Source organism: Gossypium hirsutum, chromosome D07 (genome assembly GCF_007990345.1).
Source record: "Gossypium hirsutum isolate 1008001.06 chromosome D07, Gossypium_hirsutum_v2.1, whole genome shotgun sequence".
NCBI classification, from domain to species: Eukaryota; Viridiplantae; Streptophyta; class Magnoliopsida; order Malvales; family Malvaceae; genus Gossypium; species Gossypium hirsutum.
The window spans coordinates 46,532,929-46,545,998 of NC_053443.1; positions in this window are offsets into that span (position 1 = coordinate 46,532,929).

A 13,070-nucleotide genomic window follows, 5' to 3' on the forward strand; every position below is an offset into this window, starting at 1 on the left:
AATCCAACTGCAGTCCAAGAGATGAAATCAGGCGAACTGTCATGCGTTTATTGTGGCAAAGATCATATGTTTGATGAATTCCCATCAAACCTAGCATTGGTATATTACATGGGTAATTTTAACCGAAATAGTAATCCCTATTCCAACATTTACAATCTAGGGTGGAAGTAGCATTTAAATTTTAGTTGGAATAACCAAGGTGCAGGGAGTTCACACAATGTTGCAAGACAAAATATCCACAATGCACCACCCAATTATAATCATCCTATGCCGATGCAAAATGCTCAACAAGGCTAGATATCATCTTCTAATTCTATTGAATCTTTGTTGAATGAGTATATGGCCAAAAATGTTGTTGTGATTCAAAATGAGGATGCGTCTCTCCGAGCTTTTGAAAATCAAGTGGCGCAAATAGCGAACGCTCTAAATTCAAGGCCATAAGGAGCATTGCCAAGTGATACTGCAAATTCAAGAACCCAAAGAAAGGAGTAGTGCAAGGCCATCACTCTTAGAAGTGGCACTCAGTTGGATGAAGTTATTCAAGATGCCACGATAGAGGAAGACAATTCCAGCTGCAATGAGAAAAAGATCTCAGAACCTACTAAATGGTAGACAACACCTGAAAAGGGTACACAGATAAATGTTGCGATAGAATCAGATCATGTTGCCGACAAAAATGCCACAACAAAATAATATCAACAACCTAAAGGACGAAAAGACTTTTCCTTCAATGATTCAAGAATTATAAACAAGATATTCAATTTAAAAGGTTTTTAGATGTTTTGAAGCAACTTCACATCAAGATACCGTTAGTAGAAGCTGTGGAGCAGATGCCCAACTATGTGAAATTTATGAAAGATATACTGTAAAAAAATCACAGATTGAGAGAGTTTAAGGTTGTTGCTCTTACTGAAGGGTGCACAACAATGTTGATAAATAAACTACCTTTGAAGCTGAGGAATCCAAGGAGTTTCACTATCCCTTGTTCAATTGGAAATCATTATGTTGGTAAGGCGTTGTGTGATTTAAGAGCGAGTATAAATCTAATGTCTATATTTATATTTAGGAAGCTAGGAACTGGAAAAGCAAGACCTACTACGGTGACTTTGTAATTAGCTAATCGATCCTATGCCCACCCGGAAGGTAAAATTGAGGATGTGCTAGTAAGAGTAGATAAATTTATCTTTCATGCTAATTTCCTTATTTTAAAATTTGAAGTTGATCAAAATGTGCCAATTAATATTGGAACACCTTTTCTTGTTATAGGCAGAACTCTAATTGATGTACAGAAAGGTGAACTGACCATGAGGGTATATTTTAATGTTTTTTATGCTTTGAAATGTGTAGACAAAAAAGAAGAATGTCACGTTGTTGGTTTGATAGAAATAGTAGTAGAGGAATTCACCAAACTTTGCCACATCAATTCTAATAGTAACGAAGACTCACTATAAATGATTGAGAAGTAAGTTTAGAAGAACTCGGTGAATTTATGGAAGCCAAATAGATAGTGGAGAGACTGGGGAAAAAGTTTGACTCTTTAGATCTATCAAATCTTTCGTTCAAGCCTCTTAAACCTACTATGAAGGAACCTCCTACATTGAAGTTGAAACCTTTGCTGCAGCATTTAAAATATGAATACTTGGGAGATAATAGCACCTTTCCAGTTGTGATTTCTACGGAATTGACATTGAAACAAGAGGTCAGGTTGTTGGGAGTCTTGAGACAATTTAAGAAGGTATTAGGATGGACTTTTATTGATAAAAAGGGAATTAGTCATGTGTTTTGCATGCATAAAATCTTGTGAGAGAATTGTTACAGCAGGTCTATTGAGAAGCAGAGAAGATTGAATCTGATAATGAAGGAAGTTTTCAAAAAAGAGATAGTCAAGTGGCTTGATGCTGGTATTATTTATCCAATCGCAGACAGCTCATGGGTAAGCCTTATACAATGTGTTCCCAAGAAGGGAGGTGTCACAATGGTTAGCAATGACAATAATGACCTCATACCAACTCGCACGGTCACGGGATGAAGAGTGCGTATGGATTATCGTCGGAAGCTTAACAAGGCAACTAGGAAGGACCATTTCCCATTGCCTTTTATTGGTCAGATGTTGGACAGGTTAGCGGGAAAACTTTCTATTGTTTTTTAGACGATTATCCAGGGGTATAATCAGATTGCCATAGCTCCCAATGACCAAGAAAATGCAACTTCCATGTGTCCATATGGTACTTTTGCATTTAGACGGATTCCATTCAGATTATGTAATACCTCGGTAAATTTTCAGCGTTGTATGATGGCTATATTCTCGGATATGGTAGAGAATTTCCTTGAAGTTTTCATGGATGATTTCTCTGTATTAGGAAATGATTTTAAAGATTGTTTGAAAAATCTGGAATTGGTTTTGTGTTGCTGTGAAAAATAAATCTTGTCTTGAACTGGGAAAAATGTCACTTCATGGCTCATAAAAGAATTATCTTAAGGTATAGGATATCATAATGAGGAATTGAAGTAGACAGAGCAAAAATTGAAGTAATAGAAAATTTGCTACCTCCCACCGGTGTTAAGGGTGTTAGAAGTTTTCTAGGTCATGTAAGATTTTATAGAAGATTCGTTAAGGATTTTTCAAAGATATCTAAACCCTTGTGTACACCACTGGAGCAAAATAGATCCTTCGATTTTGATGAACACTGTCTGGTTGCTTTTGAGGAATTAAAGAAAAAGCGGGTAGCAGCACCAATTGTAGTAGCTCTAAAATGGACCTTGCCGTTTGAACTCATGTGCGATGCAAGTGACTATGTTGTAGGAGCAGTGTTGGGGTAGAGGAGAGACAACACTACGTGCAATATATTATGTTAGCAGAACTCTAACGGATGCACAACTTAATTATACCACCACGAAAAAAGAGTAGTTAGATGTGGTGTTCGCGTTCGATAAATTTCATCCTTATCTAGTAGGTACCAAGGCCATGGTTTACACAGATTACTCAACTATTAAGTACTTGGTACGTAAGAAAGTTGCCAAGCTGAGATTGATTAGGTGGATATTGTTACTACAAGAGTTTGACTTAGAGATTCGAGATTGGAAGGGCATTGAAAACCAAATGGCTGATCATTTGTCAAGGTTAGAATCAAGTTGTGAATATGGCAATGATAACTTTATTAAAGAAGATTTCCTAGACGAACAATTGTTAGTTGCCAAGGCATTACCTTGATATGCCAGCATAGTAAATTTCTTGGTAAGTGTTGTGACGCCACCTGATTTAAACACCCACAAAAGGCGTAAATTTCTTCATGAAGCTAAGCACTATTATTGGGATAAACCATTCTTATTTAAACATTATGATGATCAAATCATTCGAAAGTGTGTCCCTGATGAAGAAATACACAGTATTTTACAACATTGTCATTCAGCTTCTTATGGAGGATATTTTGGAGGAATGAGAACCGCCACTAAAATACTTTAATCAGGATTTTAGTGGCCAAATATGTTCAAAGATGCTCATGAATTCTATCAATTGTGTGCCCATTGTCAGAGAATGGGAAATCTATCTAGGAGACATGAAATGCCATTACAAAGTATACTGAAGGTTGAGTTATTTGATTTATGGGGAATAGACTTTATGGCTTCATTTCCACCGTCAATAGACAAATTGTACATACTTTTTGCGGTAGACTATGTTTCTAAATGGTTAGAAGCGGTAACCTTAGCTACTAATGATGCTAAGTCAGTACTGAAGTTCCTACATAAGAACATTTTTACAAGATTTGGTACATCTAGAGCCATTAATAGCGATGAAGGATCCCATTTTGATTGTAAATTGGTGGCCAATACCCTGCGCAGGTATAGGGTGAATCATAAGATTGCTACGGCGTATTATCCCCAGAATAATGGACAAGCTGAGATTTCTAATAGAGAAATTAAACAAATTTTGGAAGAAGTGATGAATCCGTAAGGATTAGTCCACCAGATTGGATGAAGCTTTGTGGGTCTATCGGGTTGCGTTTAAAACACCATTAGGGATGTCGCCTCTTAAACTTATTTATGGGAAGCCATGTCACTTACTTGTTGAGCTTGAGTACAAAGCATTTCGGGCTATCAAGAAGCTGAACATGGACCGAGCTACTACTAGCAATAAAAGGTTGCTAGAGTTGAATGAAATGGAAGAGTTTCGGGCACAATCATATGAGAATACTAAACTATACAAGGAAAAGACCAAGCGATAGCATGATAACAGAATCATGCCAAGACAATTTGAACCAAGACAATATGTATTATTATTTAATTCCAGGCTCAAATTGTTCCTTAGTAAATTGAAATCTCGCTGGTCGGGTCCATTTAAAGTAGTTCAAATATTCTCACACGGAGCTGTTGTTATCAAAGACATGAAAATGGTTGTTACATTCAAAGTTAATGGACAATGCTTGAAGCACTACTGGGGTGCTCATGTGGAGAGCAAAGCATCGACCTTTGAAATGCTTGAGTTAACCATTTTTTATTTTATTTTATTTTATTTATTTGCTTTATTTAGATTCATTTTTTTAGTTATTTATGTTCGTTGGTTACGTGCTAAATTTTTATTTAATGTTGTTTCATTTTTGATTTTTATACAATAGTGCAGCTTTTCAAAGGAAGGATAAAAGAATCAAACTTATTCGTGTGTACTGGAAGGACGATTACCATAGCATTACAAAAGAGCATTATGTCATGACAAATTGGGTGATGATGTGTTAAATTATCATGGGTTAATCGGGTAGAAAAGTCCAAAAGAGAGATTCCTTGAGCAGATTAACCTAATAATTTTTTTGAGAAGCCTTAGGAAGACAACCTATATTGTACGGCTATGTCATTTTATATTTTCTTCCTCAAAAAAATTTCTTTCTTTTCTTCTTGCCACGTCACAAACTTCCGCAGCACATTTCATCTTCCCTAAAACTGTCATCATTAACCATCTTTTTCCCTCTCCCCAATTGTTCACGTTTTACGATTTCTTTATCTTCAACATCTACTCCATTTTCTTTTCACTACATCTCTTAAAAATTTCTCTTTATTCTTTTTTAATGACTCGTGTTAAGAGTGCTTCAAAAACTGTTGAATCATTACGCACTGACGCTTCCCAACCAAAAACATTCTTCAACTCTGCTACGGCCACAAGGTACGCAAAAAATATTCTAAAACGTCCTTTTTGTTTTGAGTAATGATTCTTGTTTAAAGATTAACCCTATATGGGATATGATGAGTCTGTATCATCGATAGTAGAGCAGCATGGGTGGGGCATTTTTTGTTTGCACCCAGAGGATGCAAAGTAGTTAGGGAGTTCTATGCCCATGTGAACTCTCCTGATTCTTCTTTCATCTATGTGTGGGGCACTTCTATATTGTTTAATGAAGACCATATAAATGCTCATTTGGCCTTAGAGAGGTACAAGATGAACATACTGAGTTTGCGGATAATGTCACAATCGAAGGTTTGACAAAAGTTTTGAAGGATTTATGTGTTGAGGGCACACAATAGATTGTCTCTACTTAGGAATGTTACACTGTTGAAAGGGCTTCATTGAAACTGATTGGAAAAGTCTGGTATCATTTCCTGAAAAGTTGACTTATGTCATCCACGCACAATATCACTATTTCTAAGGAAATGATGCTTTTATTTCACTCTATTATAAAACGAAGAACGACTAATGTGGGAAAGATCATCTTTCAAGAAGTACATCGTTGTGCTGAGAAGAATGCTGAAAGTTTAAATTTTCCTTCTCTCATTATTGCATTATGCAAGACTGCTAATGTTCCTCTTACTGATGCTGAGGATATTACCCCTAATAAGGGTGGACTCACAAGGGTAATTTTTTCCAAGCTCTGAGGTAATGTCCTTGAGGCATTAACACTGTCTCGGTAACTCAAGAGATTCAGGCTTCTACTGCCAGTTGCATTCTTACAACAACACCTTCAATCACTCAGGGCTCAATCGACCAGTAATATGGAATTCCCTGAAGCAGCTAGAGAAAAGGATGCCCCTGTTTGAAAGCTAATAATACCAACTAGCTGAAGAGTTTGTCCATGCTAAAGAGCAGTAGGCTCAGTATTGGTCATATGTGAGGGATAAGGATTTGGAAGTTAAGCGATCTCTGCAAAAGAATTTTTTGAAGCCAATGCCATAGTTTCCTATCTTCCTCATGACTTTGCTCCCATCTGCTGAGACTAAAGCAGAATCAGCTCCAACTACTGTCGGAGCTGATTTACTAAATAAAAAGACCAGTACTGATGTTGGACAAACTATTGAAGAAATTGAGAAGTCAACATCCATTAAGCTTGGGAAGGATAAAGAAGAAGGAAAGGAAGGACAGAATGACCCTACTACTACTACAATTCCTGCCACCACAAAAGGAAAACCTCTTGTACCACCATCTCCACCAACCTCTGTGACTGCACAAGATCGTGCAATTGATCAGTTGATCTATGATCTCACGGAGACCGATAAGGAAGGCGAAAATGTAAATCCCATGAAAAGGAAGATGAGGTGCAAGGTCAGTATCCGCAAGTCCACACGAAGAACTAAATATAGTACCTACAATACAGTCTAAGCCAGATAAGTTCTTTTCTTTCTTTTGATGATCATGCATTTCATTTCATTTTTCCATACATTTGTCTATCCATAGCTATATTTTTGTTACATGCACATGCATTGAGGATAATACATCCTTTAGGTTTGGGGGTGAATTGTGCGTTTAGGTTGTATTTTATATAATATAGATGTTTTTCCATTGCATTGTAACCATCGAAGTACTATTTTGTCTATAATAAGTACAGTTTATACTTATGACGTTCGATGATGAGTTTATATTTTTTGATATACCTAGAACATGTGACAATGGATTGGGTGAATTTAGCTTAGGTTAAAATGCTTGAAAATTAATTCCTAAAAATAAGATGTCTCATACTCAGTGTCTTTTTTATTTTTGGATATGGTAAATATCTTTTAATGAACTTAGGGAATTTTGAAGCCAAGCATTAGTTATATTGTCACAACATTATGTAAATAAAGGACAGTAGACACTCCAATGTTTAGAATTGCCAAGTAGGTCGGTCAGCATCACTTTGTTTGCTCCATCGTGTTGTTGATTAGAAAGGTGAGTCTAAGCAAGAGTGTGTTTCATGGAAATAAAATTAGGGGCACTCCGCTGTAGCAAAAATGACTGAGTAGCTAAGGAGGTAGTTGCATGCTCCATCCATCTTTCTAGTAAAAAGTTTGAGCTTCATAGGTGACTTTTAGTTTAAATTGTGACATGATTGAGTACTCGGCAATTCGGTGTATGCTCCACCGTGATTGTTAAGTCAAAGAATTTTGTGACATGCTAAATCCCCTAATAATAATATCACTAAAAAAGCATAAATATGATTTATATATTCTGAGTAGACTTAAAGCAAGTAACTTATGTTTAGGTAATAAATGAACTAAGTAAATTAAAAGATGGTTGCTATAGTCCAAAAAAGAGAATATATGAGTACTTAGGAGATTCTGTGTTTAGGGAGAAATTTTTGCACTACCTTTGTTAAGTAACCATTTGACACTCGAACAAGTTTTAGGAAAGAAATGAGATTTCTGAGAGTTGATGTACTTATTTTTCTTCGAATAGCCTGACAGTATGAGTTGGTTCGGTGTGCTAGCAAAATGTTGGCATTTATGCATGCATGCATATTTTTCTTGAAGAAAAGCAATAACTAAGGTTTTGGGGTGTGATAACTCTTGAAAAGAGTTATATTTCATGCCTGCGGACCTAGTACATCTAGTTGCATTTTAGAACATTTCATTAGTATTTTTAGAATTGCATTAGAACTTGGGTTGCGTTTAAATATTAGGTACTTTTAATTGCTCATGGAAGGGTTATGTTTTGTGGTATTGGCAGGTACAGGATGAGGAACAAGAAATAAAGGAGTGAAGTTTTGTCAGGACAAAAGGATGGTCAAATTGCCAACTAGTATGCCATGGCAATGCCAAGAAGGTGACCAGACAGCATTTAGCGCATATCAGTTTCAGCCTAACTCTACTTGTACCAAATAAATCTACCTAGAAAAGAGGAGAAGATAAATATTGGGCTGTTAGGATTAACCTGAATAAGAAAAAAATTTTAAAAAGCCAAAGAAGGAAACCCTAGGGAGCAGACGAAGGGGGAAAAGATCCTTAGGCGAAATAGAAGGTAGCGACTGAATAGAGACAGGAAGAGGAAAAACGAAGGCAGTCCCTCTCAGCCATCTCAGGACATTGCGCAGCTGGAGTGTGGATTGGACAAGCTAATGTTGTCTTCCCGATGTTCTTCCATTATTTCTAATTTGTTCATTCGTGAATTATAGTGATGAAAATGATGTTTGAGTTGAATTTTATTTACCAACCTATGATTTAAATCTCATCTAAATCTCATAGGGTTGGGGTTACTTTGATGAAACTTTAATTGCCTTTAATGGTTGCAGTATAAATCTGAATTATATTACTACTTCATTCAATTGCTTTATTCTTTAAAATGTATGTAAGCAATCCCTAGGCATAATTGATTGTGCAACATACCCTTAAATTAATCTAAAGTCTGAAAAGGTTAGATTAGTTAGACCATGGTTGAATGATATGAGCAAGTACTCGACAGATAATTGTAGTAAACTCTAGACATAGAACAATGTTCATACATAAAGAAATAGTGCAAGGTACCATATTAAAGGCCTATAGACACAGGAAATGTAACTTGTGGTTTCTACTCTTGAAAGAGGCAGGCCACTTTAGAACTCTTCTGAGTAGTAGGTTAAGTATGATTTTGCTGAGGCATTGCTGACAGAAAAAGTAGATTCCTAGTAATCCCAACCTTCCCACTCAACATCGCGTAACTATTATCTTTTGCCATAGAATCTTTGCCATTGCATTCTTAGCTATTTATTTGTTCATTTACATAATATTCCCGTAGTAATTCTCATAATTTCCATTACATTTCTATTCTTGTTGCCATAGCATTTCCAAGTATTAACTAATTCTATATATTGCATGCATCAATATTCCTTTAATTGCCACTGCATACTTACCATAGCTTTACCACAACATTAATTGGATTTTATATTATAATAACTTGACCAGTTTTGTGCCTCAAATTAATCATCATGGGAACGATACTTACTCATCACTTTATTACTTGATTTGATATGTACACTTGCACATTCGCATATTATATTCACACGCGACACTTATGTTATCAATGTGGTGTGAAAGGCTATAGTTGTATACCTGTCGTACGCTTAAACATTAAGTTTGAATTGTACTTTTTTTGTGGATTGTGACACTAATTACTTAATTATTGGATTTCTTACTAGTAATAATTCTTCTCACCACTAGAACTGGAGATATAGAAATAAATAAGAGAACAAAAAGAGTTCTCAATATAACCCTTTAAAGAAGAGAGACAATTTATAAAAAGTCTTTGGTTATGTTCTGTTGTACACCTGAAAGTTTTATTATTCAATTTATATTTCTTAAAGCAAAGGAAACATATTTCCCATAGACAATACAATAGTATATACTATCTCTAGGGATAAGAAGCATTTTTCTTATTTGGTAATGAATGAACTAACCTTTGGTGATAAAAAATAATTTCAGGCTCTAGAAGAGCTAATATATTGTTACCCTATGTTAAATGTGGTAATGAAACATGTTAATCTTTCATAGTACAAAATTAATTCAAGGCTCCAGAAGAGTTAATACATTATTATCTAAAGAAACAAAATGATAATTAATACACTATGTTTTAGTTAGTCTCAAAAAAATTATTTAAAAAAAAAGATATATGTTGTAACAAATATCATATTGAGATTATGGATGAAGAGCCGATAGATTTCTACATATTACATCTATTATAATAGGTAAGAATTTTGTATTGGAAAATTTATTGTCTTTCCTCTTGTTTGTACTATACATATATTAGTATGGTTAAATCATAGTAAACTAGAAATTTAGTAGTTCAAATATACTAATTAGTTGGCATGATCAGTTAGACCATCCCAATCAATAATGATGTGGCAAGATAAGAATTTACATGAATATTTATTAAAGAACCTGTATATTCTCCATTTACCAGTTATTGCTTGTTCTCAAAGAATATTTATTAAACCTCACTAGCAAAAGTTGAAATTGAATCTCTTGCATTTTTTTAAAGAAATATGAGTCCATTTTATCCAGCAATTGGATGGTTTGATATGATTTTAGTAAATGCACCTACAAAGATAATCATTTATGAGTTATCAACGTGCAACCTGTAGTTTGTGAGATTACTTTCAGATTATGCAATTGAGACAATTCTTGTTAATGTTTGGAAGTTCATTTCTTAGGCTTCAATGATCATTGTAGGTTAAATTGTCGATGCGAGTAAATATCATAAAGTTGATGCGATTTCCCGAACCTGAGTCGAACCTAAAAAATATGCCAACGAGACCTGAACTTAAAAGTTAGGAGAATCGCTTGAATAGGAAGGACCATCTTAAAAATAATCTAAATGGATGGAACCTCGACCTCGTAGTAGTTGCAGTATAAGGAACCATAGCTAGATTAAAACTCCAACCCGCTTAACTCACAAGCTTACTAAAACCTCAGTATAAGGAAGTCGCCACACTCCGTGATGGGAAACAAAACGATAAGACAAATGAACACCACAAACTTTGAAAAGTTTGATAAGTTCGGTTTAGTTCAATAAAGAACCAGAGAGAAATAATCTCACAAATAATTTTTATATTCAAAAGATGGTCTCCTTACAATTGAAAAGTTTCAAACTATTTATAGACTCTTAGAAAGCTAATAGCCATATTTGGCCATAATGTTGTTCACACATAGAATTAAAATTCATTCATGCATAATGTTGATTTAGTGGATACGTGAAGGGTTACATTCTTCCCCCTTTGGATGTTCATGGACGTTCATCCTCTTGTGATTACATGTATTTGGACATTTATACATGTCTTTAGATGTGAATAGGCAATTTGTCCCCCCTTTGAAGTGCATGAATGGGCAAATTCATTCTTTTGAGAAGATTCATGTATGAGCACAATAAATGCTACCATTTTAATGTGGAACTTCTCTCCTTTCCATGCATGCATGTATAGATGAAATGTATGCTTCATTAATCTTGCAATTAAGGCATTTACATATGAATGTTGAGTGAAGAGTCAAGTTTATTCCTCAAATTGGTGCATGCATAGTTGAGGTTTATTGTGTACATTTATGGAGCTTCACCTCCCTTAGACGTCCATGCATATGAGCCATGCATGAATACACTCAAATAGTCATATTAAGCTCCCCTCCTTGCCACCATCCATGTATGTGAAGGATTCCTTGAATTTGGCCATTCATAAAATGCATGTATCCATGTATCTAGTCCACCCATACAAACAGTCACATGAACCAAAAATAATGGCATGTATTTTGAAGTTCCGTGAACATAATTGTGCATGCATTTGGCTTTAATGAAGATGCTTAAAGAGTCTTTAAATGGCTAGTTGAACAATCCCTATGACACACATATAAATAGATGTTAGATCATTTCAAACAATCACACATGAATCAACACAAAGACTCTATTTAACATGATTCTTTAACAACATGACCAACTAGATTAAAACTGGACTTTCAACATGACTAAACGACATACTCAACTAATACAATAGTTAAACAAACCCAATTGTAAGCAACTTAAACACTTGAATAAAAGCATGGCATAACTTATCACATGATGAAAACATAAGATAAAACAAAATCTGTGAATTAAAACGCAATGCGAAACTAAGACACATTAAAGACGCCAAAATCTAAAACATGTTATAAAACACAATTAAAACGATGAAATAACAAGGACACAAATTAATTATCATGAAAAGAATTGAACAAACTTAACTTTAAACAAGCTGTGGAAATAAAACAAGTTAAAAAGCATAAATGGGCTTTAAACGTCCATATGCAAGGTATTGCATGGACTTGAATGTTTTCATCTTGCATTTGGGCCCTTTGAACTTGGCCCAGTTTCGAGGCCTTCAAGACAAATCACATGATTTGACTGGAATCACATTAAAAGTCTGATATTTATGTGTATAAAATGGTTTGGCTGAATTAATAATTAAATGCCTCCAATAAGTAGCTAAACAGTATTTTTTTTAAATAAAAGTTTTTCTATATATATAAGGATATGATATTTTATATGAATTAACACTTATACGCATCATGCCAATAAGTTTTGATAAACACTCTCTATTACAATTGTCTTTTGGTCCTGAGTCAAATACAATCCATTTTATAATTTTGAATGTGAAGTAGATATTCAAGTTACTCCACCACAATGCACGAAATGGGTGTTCAAATAAAGTTGTGAATATATATTAATTACAAGTCTCCTTGTATTATTAGATGTTTTGATCCAATTGAAGATTCAACTATGATATGATTTCATTATTATTTTGATTTGACAATTTTCCTCCAACATTAGGGGGAGAGAAATAATGGTTGGATATAAAGTACTTAGAATGAATCATCATTATTTAGATCCTTATAGAAAGTAATTTGAAGCAGAAGTTCAAGAAAATAATTTACTTTATTACAACTTAACTATCAGATGCATTTACTGACTTTATGAGAATAACCGAGTGTTATAAACCAACTAATATTTTGATTTGAAACGAAGTCTTAGTAGGACAATATGTTAGAATAAATGAAAGTCATGCATGCTTGAAACATGGTAGATCAGTTGGTTTCAAAGGTAAAAATTAGCGTAAAAGAAAATAATAAATCAATATGGTCATATAGTGACGATAAGTGCTCCTGAAGAGACCCAAGACATAACAAGTCATTAAAACTCGAAAAGAGATTTAGGTACTTGAAATTGAATGTGAAAATAATGAAAATAAAGATATCTCGATAAGTTATGTCAATACGAGAAAATATAGAACCATGGAAATAAAAGTTGTCAACAAAAATTTTGCATACAATATTATTATTGAAATCATGAAAAGAAAGAAGATTTTGAATAAATATGTTGAGAAATATAGACATGGAATAGA